Consider the following 22,524-nt stretch of genomic DNA (forward strand, 5'->3'; position numbering starts at 1 on the left):
ACCCTGGACCAATCAGCAAATAACCTTAGGTACGGTTATCTTTAGCAGCCAATCGCCTTTTCAATTGCCGCATAGTAGGCGTTCTAAACTATCCTTAGACACGCGCATGTCTTGATACGGGCAACCCGCCGTGCACTATCGAAATTTAATTTAGATATTGGGAATTTATGAAACGCTGTTTCAGCATTTTTATTAAGATGTTAACTTGATTATGTTGCCACATGTTTAGGGGTGAACATGAAACTAGTGCACAGTGCACAGGTGAGTTATATCCCAGTAGGCTATGATTTAATTTTAGCCAAACACAGAGCCATCGAACACACCTGTGGCTTCATATCTGCGGATCACTTCACTGCACTAGAAATCTATAACAAATTATAGAGCCTAGCGTACCTCTGAATGGTCATTTGATCCGCCTATGATTATCAGTAATGCATACACAAAACATACTTCTTTGGGAAACAAATACAGTATCTACTATATTTTGCATGATTTTCATCTGATGTCTTGAATAAGTATTATTTCACAAAACACTTAATCAGATCACCTAATCTATAAAACCAATATCAAATAAATTTGAGGCTATGCATCTGGCTCTACAAACTTCAAAGTAGGAGGGGAAACAAGTGTGTGTTTGTGTGTTTGTCAGGGTGATCAGAAATGCAAATGGTCCCTAGGCTTGCAGATGCTGAGCGGGAGAGAGAGATTACAGCACAGCAAAACATTTAGATAGGCCTACACAAAAGAGAACAAGTAAATAAACAAACCTATGCAGACAGCACTAACCATACAAAGAATACTCCATGCACAGAAGTGTGCATATGTAGACTATAACCCACAACCTGCAAAAATCACATACTTCAGAAGTTGCTTTTTAAAAATGTCTTACGGGTAAACAGTAAGCCTGTCCAAAATAAATTTAGCCTGTTCCAAATATTAGGGACATTTGTACCATAAATGTTCCCTACAACAAAAAGCTATATATACAGTGCCTTCAGAAAGTATTCATACAGTATCTCTTGAAGTATTCTACATTTTGTTTTGTTACAGCCTGAATTCAAAATGGATTAAATCGATTTTTTTCTCTCTCATCCATCTAACCACAATACCCCATGACGAAGTGAAAAGATGTTTTGAGAAATCTTAGCAAATTTATTGAAATGAAATAGATAAATATCTAATTTACAAACACATTCACACCCCTGAGTCAATACGTTGTAGACGCACCTTTGGCAACGATTACAGCTGTGAATCTTTCTGGGTAAGTCTCTAAGAGCTTTCCGCACCTGCATTGTGCAACATTGCCCATTATTCTTTAAAAAAATGATTAAAGCTCTGTCAAATTGGTTGTTGATCATCACTAGACAACCATTTTGAGGCCTTGCCATGGAATTTCAAGTAGATTTAAGTCAAAACTATAACTAGGCCACTCAGGAACATTCAATGTGGTCTTGGTAAGCAACTCCAGTGTATACTTGGCCTTGTGTTAATTTCTTTGCCACATTTTTGCAGTTTTACGTTAGTGCCTTATTGCAAACAGGATGCATGTTTTGGAATATTTGTATTCTGTACAGGCTTCTTTCTTTTCACTCTGTCAATTACATTGGTATTGTGGAGTAACTACAATGTTGTTAAACTATCCTCAGTTTTCTCCTATTGCAGCCATTAAACTCTGTATATGTTTTAAAGTCACCATTGGCCTCATGATAAAATCCCTGAGTGGTTTCCTTCCTCTACGGCAACTGAGTTTGGAAGGACGCCTGTATCTTTGTACAGTCGTGGCCAAAAGTTTTGAGAATGACACAAATATTAATTTTCACAAAGTTTGCTGCTTCAGTGTCTTTAGATATTTTTGTCAGATGTTACTATGGAATACTGAAGTATAATTACAAGCATTTCATAAGTGTCAAAGGCTTTTATTGACAATTACATGAAGTTGATGCAAAGAGTCAATATTTGCAGTGTTAACCCTTCTTTTTCAAGACCTCTGCAATCCGCTCTGGCATGCTGTCAATTAACTTCTGGGCCACATCCTGACTGATGGCAGCCCATTCTTGCATAATCAATGCTTGGAGTTTGTCAGAATTTGTGGGGTTTTGTTAGTCCGCCTGTGTAACGGTCGTCTAAGTCGTTCTCCTCCTCAGACGAGGAGGAGGAGTAAGGGTCGGACCAAAATGCAGCGTAGGTTGAATCCATAATGATTTATTTACACAAGACGAAACACTATGAACACTTGAACAAACTACAAAACAAATAAACGATGTAGACAGACCTGGACTTGAGAACTACAATATACGAAGAACGCACAAACAGGAACAGACTACATACACGAACGACAACGAAACAGTCCCGTGTGGTGCGACATACACAGACACGGAAGACAATCACCCACAAACAAACAGTGAGAACAGCCTACCTTAATATGGTTCTCAATCAGAGGAAACGTCAAACACCTGCCTCTAATTGAGAACCATATCAGGCAACACATTAACCCCAACATAGAAACACAACACATAGAATGCCCACCCCAACTCACGCCCTGACCAACTAAACACATACAAAACAACAGAAAACAGGTCAGGAACGTGACAGCCTGCCTCTTGAGGATTGACCACAAGTTCTCAATGGGATTAAGGTCTGGGGAGTTTCCTGGCCATGGACCCAAAATATCGATGTTTTGTTCCCCGAGCAACTTAGTTATGACTTTTGCATTATGGCAAGGTGCTCCATCATGCTGGAAAAGGCATTGTTTGTCACCAAACTGTTCCAGGATGGTTGGGAGAAGTTACTCTGGGAGGATGTGTTGGTACCATTCTTTATTCATGGCTGTGTTCTTAGGCAAAATTGTGAGTGAGCCCACTCCCTTGGCTGAGAAGCAACCCCACACATGAATGGTCTCAGGATGCTTTACTGTTGGCATGACACAGGACTGATTTTAGCGCTCACCTTGTCTTTTCCGGACAAGCTTTTTTCCGGATGCCTCAAACAATCGAAAAGGGGATTCATCAGAGAAAATGACTTTACCCCAGTCCTCAGCAGTCCAATCCCTGTACCTTTTGCAGAATATCAGTCTGTCCCTGATGTTTTTCCTGGAGAGGCCATCCTCCAAAAGTCTTCGCCTCACTGTGCGTGGAGATGCACTCACACCTGCCTGCTGCCATTGCTGAGCAAGCTCTGTACTGGTGGTCCCCCGATCCCGCAGCTGAATCAACTTTAGGAGATGGTCCTGGCGCTTGCTGGACTTTCTTGGGTGCCCTGAAGCCTTCTTCACAACAATTGAACCGCTCTCCTTGAAGTTCTTGATGATCCGATAAATGGTTGATTTAGGTGCAATCTTACTGGCAGCAATATCCTTGCCTGTGAAGCCCTTTTTGTGCAAAGCAATGATGACGGCATGTGTTTCCTTGCAGGTAACCATGATTGACAGAGGAAGAACAATGATTCCAAGCATCACCCTCCTGTTGAAGCTTCCAGTCTGTTATTCGAACTCAATCAGCATGACAGAGTGATCTCCAGCCTTGTCCTCGTCAACACTCACACCTGTGTTAAGGAGAGAATCACTGACATGATGTCAGCTGGTCCTTTTGTGGCAGAGCTGAAATGCGGTGTAAATGTTTTTTGGGGGATTCAGTTCATTTGCATGGCAAAGAGGGACTTTGCAATTAATTGCAATTCATTTGATCACTCTTCATAACATTCTGGAGTATATGCAAATTGCCATTATACAAACTGAGACAGCAGACTTTGTGAAAATTAATATTTGTGTCATTCTCAAAACTTTTGGCCACGACTGTAGTGACTGGGTGTATTGATACACCATCTAAAGTGTAATTAATAACTTCACCATGCTCAAAGGGATATCCATCTTCTAATAGGTGCCCTTCTTTGCGAGGCATTGGAAAACCTCCCTGGTCTTTGTGGTTGAATCTGTTTTTGAAATTCACTGCTCGACTGAGGGACGTTAAAGATACAGTAATTGGATATATATATATATATATATATATATCCGTACGTGTCAAGAAGGGTCGTGTTTCGGAGGACGCATGGCTCTCGACCTTCCCCTTTCCCGAGTCCGTACGGGAGTTGCAGCAATGGGACTCGGGACTCGGGAAAGGGGAAGGTCGAGAGCCATGCGTCCTCCGAAACACGACCCTTCTTGACACACTGCTCGCTTAACTTGGAAGCAAATCGCACCAATGTGTCGGAGGAAACACCGTACAACTGGCAACTGAAGTCAGCGTGCCTGTGCCCGGCCCGCCACAAGGAGTCGCTAGAGCGCAATGGAACAAGGACATCCTGGCCGGCAAACCCTCTCCTAACCCAGACAATGCTGGGCCTTGTGCATCACCTCATGGGGCTCCCGGTCGTGGCCATAGACCGCTGCGCCACTCGGTAGGCCATATACTATATATATTTTTTCATCCAGTCGGATAAACACTGCAAACAGCCTACCCGATCGCTCAGAGGCGTTCACACGGTCCTAAATCACACCATTGCCAGGTTTTGAATCACATTCCAATGATAAAACTGGGGGGCACAAAAATGCTATTTCAGAATGTGGGGGGGACGGGGACTTGTTAAGCAAATTATTACTCTTGAACGTATTTAGGCTTGCCATAACAAAGGGGTTAAAAAAATGTCAGCTTATCATGTTTTATTAATTTGAAAACATATAAAAAAACATCATTCCTCTTTGACATCAGGCACTGTAGTAGGCACATTACCAATAGGCCTCCAACATAAAACTGCACAATTTTCCTCAGTCTTATGGCAAAATGTGAAGAATAGTATGAGGTGAGCTATAAAACAGCACATTTTTCTCTCTGTCCCAGGGCAAAATGTGTAAAATTGCAGGAAATTTCCATTAAAAATCTTAAATTATCTCCAGCGTCATGACAAAATGTAATTTAATTATAAAACTGCACATTGTCTCTCGGCCCCGTGCCAAAATGTGTTGAAATGCAGGAAGTTAGCTGTTTTCCTTAAAAAAATCTGTTTTCCTAAAATGTATTTATTTTTGGGGTTGGGGGGCCCGCTGGAGGTCGGGGGCCCCCAGATCGTATATGAACACGCCATAAGCAATAGCAAAATGTGAAAAATAGCATGAGATGAGCTATACAACAGCACATTTTTCTTTCTGTCCAATGGCAAAATGTGTAGAATTGCAAGAAACGTGTTTTATAACGTGTTTTATAACTGACAAAATGTGTAGAATAGAATTATAAAATTGCCAGTTTTTCTCTCTGCCCCATGGCAAAATATGTTGAAATGCAGGAAGCTGTTTCCCCCCCCAAAAAATCTGTTTTCGTAAAATGTATTTATTTATTTTTCTGGTCCCCAACTGTCCGGGTCTGTCCGGCTCTGCATGGGAGATCTGTTTGTGTCTTGGTGAAAATCATAGATGTGTTAGATGAGGTGGCATCAGTGAGAATAACAAGAAGTGGGCTTATTATATATTTTTTTTGTGTCCGTGGAGCAGAAGGAGTGTGTTTTGAACCTCAAAATGATGTATGTAGGAATGTGTTGTGTGTGGATCTTCAAAGCAGGTAGGCTACCAAGGGTGTTATCCCTGGGGTGGAGCTAGAAGTAAATACAAAGGATACAACTGAAGAAATAGAGTGATTGGTGCCAACTGACCCACATGGGTCAACTTACCCTATTGTTCTTTGAAGAAAACTCTTTCCCTTCTCACTTAGCCTATTTTGGGGTAATGCAAGATACCCTGTAAGAGCCTTCATTCCCAAAGTCATGCAGTGTGATAAATGCTAAAATATGTGTCAAGTGTATGTAGAATGAGGACTTGTGTACCAGTCGAGGTTCAAATAGGATGTATCAAATTACATGGCAACAGAAGTACTGAAAAAGACAGAATTGGGAAAAGAAAATCTTACCCTAACCCTAACCTTAACCCTACCTTCATGTCCACATTCCGGTTCAACACCAACCCCAACCCCAGCCTCAACCTTAACCCCTAGCCCTAGCTCTATCCCTAACCCTAACCCTAAACCTAGCTTCATATCCACATCCTGGTTTAACCGTAACCCTAACTCTAGCCTTAACCTTAACCACAACCCTAACCCTACACTCAGTGAACGTGAATACTGAGGAATACTGAGGTGGTCCCGTGTGGCTCAGTTGGTAGAGCATGGCGCTTGCAACGCCAGGGTTGTGGGTTCGATTCCCACGGGGGGCCAGTACAAAAAAGTATGAATGTATGTACTTGTAAGTCGCTCTGGATAAGAGCGTCTGCTAAATGACTTAAATGTAAAATGTAAATGAAAAGACCCATGTAAGATATGGCTTACAATACAATACAGTACACTCTAACGGCCATAAGGTGGCACTGTATGCATGGTAAATGTTGTGAGAATGCCTTTGGCGCTGATAAAGTATACCGAAAACGTAGTAGTTTGTTGAGTGTTTGTTGAATGTAGGTCTCTATGGGGCTGTTTTGGACCAAGACTTTCAAATCTCAGCCAAAGATCTGACCCCTGGCAATTGTGGCAAATATATTCTCAACTACTCCCCCTCGCTGCCTCCCAAGTGGATCACTCTGACCTCCTGGGGAGTCTGTAAAGAGTACAGCAACACTGTAGAAGCCAAAATGTCGGCTAGCAAACACAAATCAAAAGTGAGAGTAGGATTGTTTTGTTCCTGGCCCTCATAGAGGTTTACTGTGAAGTAAGAAACAACTCCAACAAGATACAGCTTACCGTAAAGCTGATCTTGTTATTCTGCTGAGTATAAATAGCTATTCAGGAGACTTTAAGATGCCATTAGCATGTCTCTGTGTTATTACTGTCCCCAATATGGAAAATGTTTTGATTTGAACATGGGACAGAGTTATGCTAAGTGGGATCACCACCTCAAGTCTAAACCAGAAACCCCCAAACACATATCAAGGACATGACACCATGGTTATTATAGTTTAGTGTTTCTACATTTGTTTTTATTTCTATCAGTTTAAAGATTTTTATTTGATATTCATTTTAGTTTCAGTTTACTATAATAATCTTGCATGACGCAACTATCTCGCAGAGTTCACTGGAAGCAGAACACTGTGCTAACAGGAAAGGGCACATGGGTTATTGTAAAAAAAACTCACGTTTTAACATCCTTTTATTTATTTATATATTTTTTAGGGGGTAGATCAACTTTAATATTGCAGATAGATTATGGATTCCATCAATGTATTTGTCTGCATAATTTCCAATCCCCCATATATTTATTTGGGGAAAAACATATATATACACATTTATATTGTCACGTTCGTAATAAGGACGCAGCGTGTGTTGAGTTCCACATCTTCATTTGCAGTGAAACTTCTCAAAAAACAATAAACAAGCAATGAAACGTAACCTCAGTGGTGCTACAAGCACATACACAAATAATATCCCACAAACACAGGTGGGAAAAATGGCTACCTAAATATGATCCTCAAATAGAGGCAACGAATACCAGCTGCCTCTAATTGGGAACCATACAAAACACCAACATAGAAATATTGAACTAGAACACCCCCTAGTCACGCCTTGACCTACTACACCATAGAGAACCAAGGGCTCTCTATGGTCAGGGCGTGACAGTACCCCCCCCCAAAGGTGCGGACTCTGGCCGCAAAACCTGAAACCAAATGGGGGGGTGACTAGTGTCGGTGGCGGCTTCGGTGCAGGTCGTAGCCCCCGCCCAGACCCCGGCTCCGGCCCTGGAGCTGGGTTGGACGCCGTGCCTGGACTGGGCACCGGCGCAGAGGAAGGCTCCGGCCATGGAGCTGGGTTGGACGCCGTGCCTGGACTGGGCACCGGCGCAGAGGAAGGCTCCGGCCATGGAGCTGGGCTGGCCGCCGTGCCTGGACTGGGCACCGGCGCAGAGGAAGGCTCTGGCCTTGGAGCTGGACTGGACGCCGTGCCTGGACTGGGCACCGATGCAGAGGAAGGCTCCTGCCCTGGAGCGGGACTGGACACCGTGCCTGGACTGGGCATCGGCGCAGAGGAAGGCTCCTGCCCTGGAGCGGGACTGGACACCGTGCCTGGACTGGGCACCGGCGCAGAGGAAGGCTCCGGGCCTTGGAGAGGGACTGGACACCGTGCCTGGACTGGGCATCGGCGCAGAGGAAGGCTCTGGCTCTGGAGCTGGGTTGAACGTCGCACCCGGACTGGGCACCGGCGCCGAGGAAGGCTCTGGCCTTGGAGCTGGACTGGATGCCGTGCATGGACTGGGCACCGGCGCAGAGGAAGGCTCCTGCCCTGGAGCGGGACTGGACACCATGCCTGGACTGGGCACCGGCGCAGAGGAAGGCTCCTGCCTTGGAGCGGGACTGGACACCGTGCCTGGACTGGGCATCGGCGCAGAGCAAGGCTCCTGCCTTGGAGCGGGACTGGGGAGGCGCACTGGAGGCCTGGTGCGTGGAGCCGGCACAGGTGGCACCGGACTGGTGACACGCATTTCAGGGAGAGTGCGGGGAGCTGGCACAGGACGTACCGGACTGGGGGGGCGCACTGGGAGCCTGGTGCGTGGAGCCAGCACAGGTGGTACCGGACTGGTGACACGCATTTCAGGGCGGGTGCGGGGAGCTGGCACAGGATGTACCGGACAGGGGAGGCGCACTGGAGGCCTGGTGCGTGGAGCCGGCACAGGTGGTACCGGACTGGTGACACGCACTTCAGGGCGGGTGCGGGGAGCTGGCACAGGACGTACCGGACTGGGGAAGGGCACTGGAGGCCTGGTGCGTGGATCCGGCACAGGTGGTACCGGACTGGTGACACGCACTTCAGGGCAGGTGCGGGGAGCTGGCACCGGACGTACCGGGCTGGGGAGACGCACTGGAGGCCTGGTGCGTGGAGCCGGCACAGGTGGTACCGGACTGGTGACACGCACTTCAGGGAGAGTGCGGGGAGCTGGCACAGGACGTACCGGACTGGGGAGGCGCACTGGAGGCCTGGTACGTGGAGCCGGCACAGGTGGTACCGGACTGGTGACACGCACTTCAGGGCAGGTGCGGGGAGCTGGCACCGGACGTACCGGGATGGGGAGACGCACTGGAGGCCTGGTGCGTGGGCCCGGCACAGGTGGTACCGGACTGGTGACACGCACTTCAGGGAGAGTGCGGGGAGCTGGCACAGGAAGTACCGGACTGGGGAGGCGCACTGGAGGCCTGGTACGTGGAGCCGGCACAGGTGGTACCGGACTGGTGACACGCACTTCAGGGAGAGTGCAGGGAGCTGGCACAGGACGTACCGGACTGGGGAGGCGCACTGGAGGCCTGGTGCGTGGAGCCGGCACAGGTGGCACCGGACTGGTGACCCGCACTTCAGGACGAGTGCGGGGAGCTAGCACAGGACGTACCGGACTGGAGAGGCGCACTGGAGGCTTGGTGCATGGAGCCGGCACAGGTGGCACCGGACTGGTGACACGCACTTCAGGACGAGTGCGGGGAGCTGGCACAGGACGTACCGGACTGGAGAGGCGCACTGGAGGCTTGGTGCATGGAACCGGCACAGGTGGCACCGGACTGGTGACACGCACTTCAGGGTGAGTGCGGGGAGCTGGCACAGGACGTACCGGACTGGGAAGGCGCACTGGAGGCCTGACGCGTGGAGCCGGCACAGGTTGCACCGGACTGGTGACACGCACTTCAGGAAGGGTGTGGAGAGCTGGCACAGGACTCACCAGACTGCTGACAGGCTCTTCAGGTCGGATGCCGTGCAGAACACAGCTACATAACACTTCTCTCCTCTCTCTCTCCCAACTTCTCCATCTCCTCCTTGACGGTCTCTGGCTATTCCCGCTGCTCAGCCGCCAGCTCCATGTGCCCCCCCCCCAAAAAAAATCTTGGGGTTTCTGTGGCCATGGTCCCCGGCGTCGTCGCTGTCCTTCCACCTTCCTTGGTGTCTCCTTCCAAGGACGGGTCTCACAACCTCCCATGATTTCTTCCCAGGTCCAAAACTCCTTTACCTCCGTCACACGCTGCTTGGTCCTTGCTTAGTGGGATATTCTGTCATTTTTGTAATAAGGACGGGACCAAGGTGCAGCGTGTGTTGAGTTCCACATCTTCATTTGCAGTGAAACTTCTCAAAAAACAATAAACAAGCAACAAAACGTAACCTCAGTGGTGCTACAAGCACATACACAAATAATATCCCACAAACACAGGTGGGAAAAATGGCTACCTAAATATGATCCTCAATTAGAGGCAACGAATACCAGCTGCCTCTAATTGGGAACCATACAAAACACCAACATATAAATATTGAACTAGAACACCCCCTAGTCACGCCCTGACCTACTACACCATAGAGAACCAAGGGCTCTCTATGGTCAGGGCGTGACATATATACAGTACCAGTCAAAAGTTCGGACACACCTACTTATTTCAGGGTTTTTCTTTATTTTTACTATTGTCTACATTGTAGAATAATAGTGAAGACATCAAACTATGAAATAACATATGGAATCATGTAGTAACCCAAAAAGTGTTAAACAAATCAAAATATATTTTGTATTTGAAATTCTTCAAAGTAGCCACCCTTTGCCTTGATGATAGCGTTGCACACTCTTGGCATTCTCTCATCCAGCTTCATGTGGAATGCTTTTCCAAAAGTCTTGAAGGAATTGCTACATGTGCTGAGCACTTGTTGGATGCTTTTCCTTCACTCTGCGGTCCAACTCATCCCAAACCATCTCAATTGGATTAAGGTCGGGTGATTGTGGAGGCCAGGTCATCTGATGCAGCACTCCATCACTCTCCTTGGTCAAATAGCCCTTACACAGCCTGGAGGTGTGTTTGGGTCATTGTCCTGTTGAAAAACAAATGATAGTCCTGCTAAGCGCTAACCAGATGGGATTGCGTATTTCTGCAGAATGCTGTGGTAGCCATGCTGGTTAAGTGTGCCTTGAATTCTAAATAAATCACTGACAGTGTCACCAGCAAAGCACCCCCACACATCACACCTCCTCCTCCATGCTTCACAGTGGGAACCTCACATGCGGAGATCATCCGTTCACCTACTCTGCATCTCATAAAGACACTGAGGTTGGAACATAAAATCTCAAATTTGTACTCATGAGACTGTTAAGAGAATTATGTTCTCAATGTTCATAAACTGAACTTCAATTAACTACTCAGTCTGCAACCCAGAATTTGTAAGATACTGGTTGAAATGAAAACAGACAGAGGCCCAGCCTACAATAGTCAAATGTTTATTCACAAGAGCGCTCTGAAGTCCACAATACAAAGACATCCATTTTATAGCGGCGCACATACTTCCACACAAACAGTAGGTATGCTACGCACATACTGTATCACTACCCAGCCGACAAAGATTAGGGAGACCGTGAGAAGCACTCCCTGTCCTCCCCCAAGATTAGGGAGTCCGTGAGAAGTACTCCCTGCCCTCTCCCAAATCTCTCAGTGGCCCCTAGCAAGGTCGGCACCGAATTTTGCTCAGACAGTCTGTGTTTAAGATACTATAAAGACATATTGTACAGATATATTGTTTTACCCTAATTCTGACTAAAACCACACATATCATTTATTATAATTTTACTGACTAAAACTACACACATCATTAATAATAATTTTATGATTCTAATCAATTTCATACAATTATATGGTTTCAGGGTGGAATATTCTAATCATTAATTTAAACATATAAATTCCATTAACACAGACCAAAGGAAAGATTTTCACCGGTCTAATGTCCATTACTAGTGTTTCTTGGGCCAAGCAAGTCTCTTCTTATTATTGGTGTCCTTTAGTAGTGTTTTTTTGCAGCAATTTGACCATGAAGACCTGATTCATGTAGTCTCCTCTGAACAGTTGATGTTATGACGTGTCTGTTACTTGAACTCTGTGAAGCATTTATTTGGGCTGCAATTTCTGAGGCTGGTAACTCTAATGAACTTATCCTCTGCAGCAGAGGACTCTACAACTTGATTGGAGTCCACCTGTGATAAATTCAATTGATTGCACATGATTTAGAAAGGCAAACACCTGTCTCTATAAGGGCCCAGAGTTGACAGTGCATGTCAGAGCAAAAACCAAGCCATGAGGTTGAAGGAATTGTACGTAGAGCTCCGAGACAGGATTGTGTCGAGGCACAGATCTTGAGAAGGGTACCAAAAAATGTCTGCAGCATTGAAGGTCCCAAGAACACAGTGGCCTCCACCATTCTTAAATGGAAGAAGTTTGGAACCACCAAAACTCTTCCTATAGCTGACCACCCGGCCAAACTGATCAATCGGGGAGAAGGGCCTTGGTCAGGAAAGTTAACAAGAACCCGATGGTCACTCTGACAGAGCTCCAGAGTTCCTCTGTGGGGACGGGATAACTTTCCAGAAGGACAACCAGCTCTGCATCTGTAACGGCTTTCTTCCTGGGATGAAGGAGAGGACCAAAATGCAGCGCAGTTAGTGTTCAACATGTTTAATATAACGAACTGTGAACACTTACAACAATACAAAAACAACAAACGTGAAAACCGAGACAGTCCTATCTGGTGCAGAACACAAACACAGAGACAGGAAACAACCACCCACAATCCCCAACACAAAACAAGCCACCTATATATGATTCTCAATCAGGGACAACGATTGACAGCTGCCTCTGATTGAGAACCATATTAGGCTGGACACAGAAACAGACAAACTAGACACACAACATAGAATTCCCACCCAGCTCACGTCCTGACCAACACTAAACAAGCAAAACACATAAGAACTCTGGTCAGGACGTTACAGTACCCCCCTCCTGAGGTGCGGACTCCGAACACACCCCTAAAACTCAAGAGGAGGGTCTGGGTGGGCATCTGTCCGCGGTGGCGGCTCCGGCGCAGGACGAGGACACCACTCCACCATTGTCCTTGTCCCCCTCCTTAGCGTCCTTTGAGTGGCGACCCTCGCCCCCGACCCTGGTCTAGGAACCTTCACAAAGGTCCCCCCTAGATAGAGAAGACAGCTCAGGACAGAGAGGTAGCTCAGGACAGAGAGGTAGCTCAGGACAGAGAGGTAGTTCAGGACAGATAGGTAGCACACGACAGAGAGGTAGCACACGACAGAGGGGCAACTCCGGACTGAAAAGCAGCTCCGGACAGAGAGGCAGCTCTGGACTGAAGGGCAGCTCCGGACTAGTGGCAGCTCCGGACTGAGTGGCAGCTCCGGACTGAGTGGCAGCTCCGGACTGAGTGGCAGCTCCGGACTGAGTGGCAGCTCCGGACTGAAGGGCAGCTCCGGACTGAAGGGCAGCTCCGGACTGAAGGGCAGCTCCTGACTGGCAGGCAGCTCATGACTGGAGGGCAGCTCCTGACTGGCGGGCAGCTCATGACTGGCGGGCAGCTCAAGACTGGCGGGCGGCTCATGACTGGAGGGCGGCTCTGGCAGCTCCTGACTGGCTGGCGACTCTGGCAGCTCCTGACTGGCTGGCGGCTCTGGCAGCTCCTGACTGGCTGGCGGCTCTGGCAGCTCCTGACTGGCTGGCGGCTCTGGCAGCTCCTGACTGGCTGGCGGCTCTGGCAGCTCCTGACTGGCTGGCGGCTCTGGCAGCTCCTGACTGGCTGGCGGCTCTGGCAGCTCCTGACTGACGGACGGCTCTAGCGGCTCCTGACTGACGAACGGCTCAGATGGCGCTAGGCAGATTGATGGCTCAGATGGCGCTGGGCAGACGGATGGCTCAGATGGCGCTGGGCAGACGGATGGCTCAGATGGCGCTGGGCAGACGGATGGCTCAGATGACGCTGGGCAGACGGATGGCTCAGATGGCGCTGGCCAGACGGATGGCTCAGATGGCGCTGGCCAGACGGATGGCTCAGATGGCGCTGGCCAGACGGATGGCTCAGATGGCGCTGGCCAGACGGATGGCTCAGACGGCGCTGGCCAGACGGATGGCTCAGACGTGCTGAGGCGCACAGTAGGCCTGGTGCGTGGTGCCGGAACTGGTGGTACCGGACTGGAGACACGCACCACAAGGCTAGTGCGGGGAGCAGGAACAGGGCACACTGGAATCTCGAGGCGCACTATAGGCCTGGTGCGTGGTACCGGAACTGGTGGTACCGGGCTGAGGGCACGCACCTCAGGGCGAGTGCGGGGAGAAGGAACAGTGCGTACAGGACTCTGGAGACGCACAGGAGGCTTGGTGCGTGGTGCCGGAACTGGTGGTACCGGGCTGGAGACACGCACCATAGGGCTAGTGCGTGGAGGAGGAACAGGGCTCTGGAGACGCACAGGAAGCCTGGTGCGTGGTGTAGGCACTGGTGGTACTGGGCTGGAGACACGCACCATAGGGCTAGTGCGTGGAGGAGGAACAGGGCTCTGGAGACGCACAGGAAGCTTGGTACGTGGTGTAGGCACTGGTGGTACTGGACAGACCGGACCGTGAAGGCGCACTGGAGGTCTTGAGAGCAGGGCTGGCACCATCCGCCCTGGCTGGATCTTCACCCTAGCCCGGCAGATGTGGGGAGCTGAGATGTTGCGCACCGGGCTAAGCACACGCACCGGGGACACCGTGCGCTCCACCGCATAACACGGTGCCTGCCCGGTACGACGCCCTCTCTCTCCACTGGAAGCACGGCTGGGAGAGCTGTAGCGCCGAGCTGGCAGAGGACGTGCAGGGCTAGGGAGGCGCACAGGAGGCCTGGTGCGTGAGGCTGGCACAGTCTTAACCAGACGGCTAGCACGCACCTCAGGACGAGTATGGAGAGCTGTTCCCGGTGACATCAACTCCCCGACACGTTCAGTCGGGCGGATGTCGTGCCTCATGCACCAAACCAGCACCTCCCTCATAACTCTCTCCTCCAATTTCCCCATTAACTCCTTCACTGTCTCTGCGTCGCTCACCTCCAATTCCGCCCTGACCGGCTCCTTACGGTAAGCAGGGGGAGTTGGCTCAGGTCTGACTCCTGACTCTGCCGCACTCCCCGTGTGCCCCCCCCCAAGAAATTTTTGGGGCTGCCTCTCGGGCCTCCAGCCGCTCTGCCGTGCGAGCGCCTCATAATAGCGCCTCTCCGCCTTCGCTGCCTCCAGCTCTTCTTTGGGGCGGCGATATTCCCCTGGCTCTGCCCAGGGTCCTTTGCCGTCTAATTCGTCCTCCCATGTCCATTCCTCCAAATAGTGCAGCCTCTCCTGCTGCTGCTGCTGCTGCTGCTGCAGCCTCTCCTGCTGCTGCTGCTTGGTCCGGGTTAGGTGGGTGGTTCTGTAACGGCTTTCTTCCTGGGATGAAGGAGAGGACCAAAATGCAGCGCAGTTAGTGTTCAACATGTTTAATATAACGAACTGTGAACACTTACAACAATACAAAAACAACAAACGTGAAAACCGAGACAGTCCTATCTGGTGCAGAACACAAACACAGAGACAGGAAACAACCACCCACAATCCCCAACACAAAACAAGCCACCTATATATGATTCTCAATCAGGGACAACGATTGACAGCTGCCTCTGATTGAGAACCATATTAGGCTGGACACAGAAACAGACAAACTAGACACACAACATAGAATTCCCACCCAGCTCACGTCCTGACCAACACTAAACAAGCAAAACACATAAGAACTCTGGTCAGGACGTTACAGCATCACTCCACCAATCAGGCCTTTATGATAGAGTGGCCAGATGGAAGCCACTCCTCAGTAAAAGGCACATGACAGCCCGCTTGGAGTTTGCCAAAGGCACCTTCCCTACGGTGAAGCATGGTGGTGGCAGCATCATGCTGTGGGGATGTTTTTCAGCGGCAGGGACTGGGAGACTAGTCAGGATCGAGGAAAAGATGAATGAAGCAAAGCACAGAGAGATCCTTGATGAAAACCTGCTCCAGAGTACTCAGGACCTCATACTTGGGCGAAGGTTCACCTTCCAACAGGACAACGACCCTAAACACACAGTCAAGACATTGCAGGAGTGGCTTCGGAACTCTGAATGTCCTTGAGTGGCCCAGCCAGAGCCTGGACTTGAACCCGATCAAAAACCCCCGGAGAGGCCTGAAAATAACTGTGCAACGACTCTCCCAATCCAACAAGACAGAGCTTGAGAGGATCCACAGAGAAGAATGGGAGAAACTCCCCAAATACAAGTGTGCCAAGCTTGTAGTGTTATACCCAAGAAGCCTCGAGACTGTAATCGCTGCTAAAGGTGCTTCAACAAAGTGCTAGGTAAAGGGTCTGAACATTTATGTAAATGTCATATTGCATTTTTGTTTTGTGCAAATAAAAAAATAAAACATTTCTTGCTTCGTCATTATGGGGTATTGTGTGCAGATTGATGAGGAAAAAAACGATTTAATACATTTTAGAATAAGGCTGTAACATAACAAAATGTTGAAAACGTCAAGGGGTCTGAATACTTTCCTAATGCACTGCATGTATTTTCAAAGAAGCATGTATTTTCAATCACTTTTTATAGCTACTGTTTACAGGCCTCCTGGGCCATATACAGCGTTCCTCACTGAGTTCCCTGAATTCCTATCGGACCTTGTAGTCATAGCAGATAATATTCACATGGAAAAGTCCATAGACCCACTCCAAAAGGCTTTCGGAGCCATCATCGACTCAGTGGGTTTTGTCCAACATGTCTCTGGACCTACTCACTGCCACAGTCACACTCTGGACCTAGTTTTGTCCCATGGAATAAATGTTGTGGATCTTAATGTTTTTCCTCATAATCCTGGACTATCGGACCACCATTTTATTACGTTTGCAATCGCAACAAATAATCTGCTCAGACCCCAACCAAGGAGCATCAAAAGTCGTGCTATAAATTCTCAGACAACACAAAGATTCCTTGATGCCCTTCCAGACTCCTTCTGCCTACCCAAGGACAGCAGAGGACAAAAATCAGTTAACCACCTAACTGAGGAACTCAATTTAACCTTATGCAATACCCTAGATGCAGTTGCACCCATAAAAACTAAAAACATTTGTCATAAGAAACTAGCTCCCTGGTATACAGAAAATACCCAAGCTCTGAAGCAAGCTTCCAGAAAATTGGAACGGAAATGGCGCCACACCAAACTGGAAGTCTTCCGACTAGCTTGGAAAGACAGTGTTGTGCAGTATCGAAGAGCCCTCACTGCTGCTCGATCATCCTATTTTTCCAACTTAATTGAGGAAAATAAGTACAATCCAAAATGTCTTTTTGATACTGTGGCAAAGCTAACTATAAAGCAGCATTCCCCAAGTGAGGATGGCTTTCACTTCAGCAGTAATAAATTCATGAACTTCTTTGAGGAAAAGATCATGATCATTAGAAAGTAAATTACGGACTCCTCTTTAAATCTGCGTATTCCTCCAAAGCTCAGCTGTCCTGAGTCTGCACAACTCTGCCAGGACCTAGGATCAAGAGAGACACTCAAGTGTTTTAGTACTATATCTCTTGACACAATGATGAAAATAATCATGGCCTCTAAACCTTCAAGCTGCATACTGGACCCTATTCCAACTAAACTACTTAAAGAGCTGCTTCATGTGCTTGGCCCTCCTATGTTGAACATAATAAACGTCTCTCTATCCACCGGATGTGTACCAAACTCACTAAAAGTGGCAGTAATAAAGCCTCTCTTGAAAAAGCCAAACCTTGACCCAGAAAATATAAAAAACTATCGGCCTATATCGAATCTTCCATTCCTCTCAAAATTTTTAGAAAAAGCTGTTGCGCAGCAACTCACTGCCTTCCTGAAGACAAACAATGTATACGAAATGCTTCAGTCTGGTTTTAGACCCCATCATAGCACTGAGACTGCACTTGTGAAGGTGGTAAATTACCTTTTAATGGCGTCAGACCGAGGCTCTGCATCTGTCCTCGTGCTACTAGACCTTAGTGCTGCCTTTGATACCATCGATCACCACATTCTTTTGGAGAGATTGGAAACCCAAATTGGTCTACACGGACAAGTTCTGGCCTGGTTTAGATCTTATCTGTCGAAAAGATATCAGTTTGTCTCTGTGAATGGTTTGTCCTCTGACAAATCAACTGTACATTTCGGTGTTCCTCAAGGTTCCGTTTTAGGACAGCTATTGTTTTCACTATATATTTTACCTCTTGGGGATGTCATTTGAAAACATAATGTTAACTTTTACTGCTATGCGGATGACACACAGCTGTACATTTCAATGAAACATGGTGAAGCCCCAAAATTGCCCTCGCTAGAAGCCTGTGTTTCAGACATAAGGAAGTGATGGCTGCAAATGTTCTACTTTTAAACTCGGACAAAACAGAGATGCTTGTTCTAGGTCCCAAGAAACAAAGAGATCTTCTGTTGAATCTGACAATGAATCTTGATGGTTGTAAAGTCGTCTCAAATAAAACTGTGAAGGACCTCGGCGTTACTCTGGACCCTGATCTCTCTTTTGACGAACATATCAAGACTGTTTCAAGGACAGCTTTTTTCCATCTACGTAACATTGCAAAAATCAGAAATTTTCTGTCCAAAAATGATGCAGAAAAATTAATCCATGCTTTTGTTACTTCTAGATTAGACTACTGCAATGCTCTACTTTCCGGCTACCCGGATAAAGCACTAAATAAACTTCAGTTAGTGCTAAATACGGCTGCTAGAATCCTGACTAGAACCAAAAAATTGTATCATATTATTCCAGTGCTAGCCTCCCTACACTGGCTTCCTGTTAAGGCAAGGGCTGATTTCAAGGTTTTACTGCTAACCTACAAAGCATTAGATGGGCTTGCTCCTACCTATCTTTCCGAGTTGGTCCTGCCGTACATACCTACACGTACGCTACGGTCACAAGACGCAGGCCTCCTAATTGTCCCTAGAATTTCTAAGCAAACAGCTGGAGGCAGGGCTTTCTCCTATAGATCTCCATTTTTATGGAATGGTCTGCCTACCTATGTGAGAGACGCAGACTCGGTCTCAACCTTTAAGTCTTTACTGAAGACTTATCTCTTCAGTAGGTCATATGATTGAGTGTAGTCTGGCCCAGGAGTGTGAAGGTGAACGGAAAGGCTCTGGAGCAACGAACCGCCCTTGCTGTCTCTGCCCGGCCGGGTCCCCTCTCTCCACTGGGATTCTCTGCCTCTAACCCTATTACAGGGTCTGAGTCACTGGCTTACTGGTGCTCTTTCATGCCGTCCCTAGGAGGGGTGCGTCACTTGAGTGGTTGAGTCACTGACGTGATCTTCCTGTCTGGGTTGGCGCCCCCCCTTTTGTTGTGCCGTGGCGGAAATCTTTGTGGGCTATACTCTGCCTTGTCTCAGGATGGTAAGTTGGTGTTTGAAGATATCCCTCTAGTGGTGTGGGGGCTGTGCTTTGGCAAAGTGGGTGGGGTTATATCCTTCCTGTTTGGCCCTGTCTGGGGGTATCATCGGATGGGGCCACAGTGTCTCCTGACCCCTCCTGTCTCAGCCTCCAGTATTTATGCTGTAGTAGTTTATGTGTCAGGGGGCTAGGGTCAGTTTGTTATATCTGGAGTACTTCTCCTGTCTTATCCGGTGTCCTGTGTGAATTTAAGTATGCTCTCTCTAATTCTCTCACGCACAATTGAGCAAGAATGGGGAGATTTGATGAACCAATGTCAAGTCCTAGCTGATGGTGCTCAGATACACCCCCCTACCCTGAAACACACACACACTGGTCCTCCGTTGTGACCATTTTCCCAAGCATCTCTGTGCACTTTTGATTATTTTGTGCCACCAGGGCCGCAATAATTTTCCCCCTCTCTGAAATTCCAAGTGTGACCCCCTCCCCATGGTTTACTGCAGCTAGTGTTGCCTGCACTGCCACTACCTGGGTGGGAGGGGGCACCCCACTGGAATCCCCACCAGTTAGGTACAATGTCGTCAAGGTTCTCATTAGCAGCTTTGAAAAATTCCTTGTACATTATGCTCACCCATCCGGGTGCTTTGGCTTTGTTGGACCAACCCTGCCAGGCAGGCTCAGACTCTTGAGGGGGCAGTGTGGCTTTAGTGGGTCTCTGACCACATTTATCTTTCTGTCTTGGCTGCATATAGGCTACTTGCAGTAGGACTATAAAACAGATAAGGGCTTCTCCTTAGTGTGTGGGTCGCTCAAGTGGGTGTCTAGGGTACAGGGTTGGGGACTGCTCCATCATGATAAGACAATAAATAAATAAACTATATTTATAATCTATTTTAAAATGTATATCCCATATCAAATCAAATCAAAGTTTATTTGTCACGTGCGTCGAATATAACAGGTGTAGACCTTACAGTGAAATGCTTACTGACAGGCTCTAATCAATAGTGCAAAAAAGTTATTAGGTGAACAATACGTAGGTAAAGAAATAAAACAACAGTAAAAAGACAGGCTATATACAGTAGCGAGGCTATAAAAGTAGCGAGGCTACATACAGACACCGGTTAGTCAGGCTGATTGAGGTAGTATGTACATGTAGATATGGTTAAAGTGACTATGCATATATTATGAACAGAGAGGAGCAGTAGCGTAAAAGAGGGGTTGGCGGGTGGTGGGTGGGACACAATGTAGATAGCCCGGTTAGCCAATGTGCGGGAGCACTGGTTGGTCGGCCTAATTGAGATAGAATGTACGTGAATGTATAGTTAAAGTGACTTTGCATATATGATAAACAGAGAGTAGCAGCAGCGTAAAAAAGAGGGGTTGGGGGGGGCACACAATGCAAATAGTCCAGGTAGCCATTTGATTACCTGTTCAGGAGTCTTATGGCTTGGGGGTAAAAACTGTTGAGAAGCCTTTTTGTCCTAGACTTGGCACTCCTGTACCGCTTCCATGCGGTAGTAGAGAGAACAGTCTATGACTGGGGTGGCTGGGGTCTTTGACAATTTTTAGGGCCTTCCTCTGACACCGCCTGGTATAGAGGTCCTGGTTGGCAGGCAGTTTAGCCCCAGTGATGTACTGGGCCGTACACACTACTCTCTGTAGTGCCTTGCGGTCAGAGGCCGAGCAATTGCCGTATCAGGCAGTGAAATTGAAAGCTCTCTCTCTCACAACTCCTGGTCGCAGACACACATAGGCTCTGGCATTTGCAACCATTTTCCGTTTTGACTCACTTAACTCCAGACTTTTCCAAACAAAAACACACACCGCACCTTCCATCACAACACACCCGCCCATACCCACATACTGTGCCTTCTATATCCTCTGTTCGCTGTGCTTTTATCCCTACCATGTTGATTCCTACCTAAATTTCGTGTTCCAGATGTATTATTTCAATAATTATCCTTTCTTCTGAGGCTGTCTTTTATCTATTTCTAAATATTATGAATAGGAAGTCGAATACTAATTATTTTACAACATTCCCTATCTTGAATGATGTAGTGTATTTTTTGTTTATTTCTTTATCATTGTTGTATTTGATTGTTTTTATTTTAATTATTACAATCCCTACCATGGATAGTATTGGATGTTCCATTATTCGACTCCTCTATGGGAACTTTGTATTATTTAGAATAGCCATAGAGTAGTCTTGGAGTCTCGGAACAGTTGCTTCCCAGCTAGCACAGTGGATGTGGGCCAATTCCGTCTGAGAGTCGGGGCACTCGGCTGAGAGTCAGACTGTGGCCCGAGTCTGGGCCGCCTTAGGCAGTATTACTTATGGCTAGGATGCGGGGATTGAGCTCGGGCCGATTCCGATGTGAGTTATCTGGCCCAAATGTATTACTTGGGGCTCTGGCCGATTCCGGTGTGAGTTATCTGGTCCAAATGTATTACTTGGGGCTCTGGCCGATTCCGGTGTGAGTTATCTGGTCCAAATGTATTACTTGGGTCTCGGGGTGATTGGGGCTACTCTCTGGCAGATGATTACACGGGCTGCTTTACATAACATTTCATTATTTATAAATTTTTACGTATTTTCTCATTGTTTCTGTGATTAAAAAATACAATAACATTTACATTAAATTCTTTAAGAGTTCTGTTTAAGTAGTATTTTAGTATTTTGATACTTTGTGCAAGGCAATTGATTAGCTTTAAAAACTTAGTGGCTGGAGCCTTGGTCTAAGACACTGCACCGCAGTACAAACTGCGTTGCTACAGATGCTAGTTTGATACCCATGCCGGCCGCGACCGGGAGACCCATGAGGTGATGCACAATTGGAGTTAGGGGAGGGTTTGGCAGGCCGGGATGTCCTTGTCCCATCGTGCTGTAGCGACTCCTGTGGTGGGCCAGGCGCATGCATGCTGACACGGTCACCAGGTGTTTCCTCTGACATAATTTTTTTGGAGGTGGAAGGGAATAATTTGTATGCATGAAATGTATAATAGTAATATTTAATATTACTAAATTGAGTAATTTTGCATACATTTATTTAAATTTGCATCGGGACGCTTCTGGCAGGATTCTGGTAAGATGCCGGCAAAGTTCGGCTGAATTCCGGTAGACGGAAACGGCCCGATGTATTTGGGCCGATTCTGGGCAGTGATTCATTATGATTCCGGGCCGAGTCCGACACCCGATTCCGGGCCGATTCAATCAGTTCCTGCCTCCCGGAAGACGGCCGCTTCAGGGACAATTCCTCATTGCTAGCTGGGTTATCAATAAAAAGTTTGTCGACTACGAGAGCTACACATTTTCCTTTAAGTCTA

The sequence above is a fragment of the Salvelinus namaycush genome, chromosome 31 (assembly GCF_016432855.1).
Source record: "Salvelinus namaycush isolate Seneca chromosome 31, SaNama_1.0, whole genome shotgun sequence".
Taxonomy (NCBI): Eukaryota; Metazoa; Chordata; class Actinopteri; order Salmoniformes; family Salmonidae; genus Salvelinus; species Salvelinus namaycush.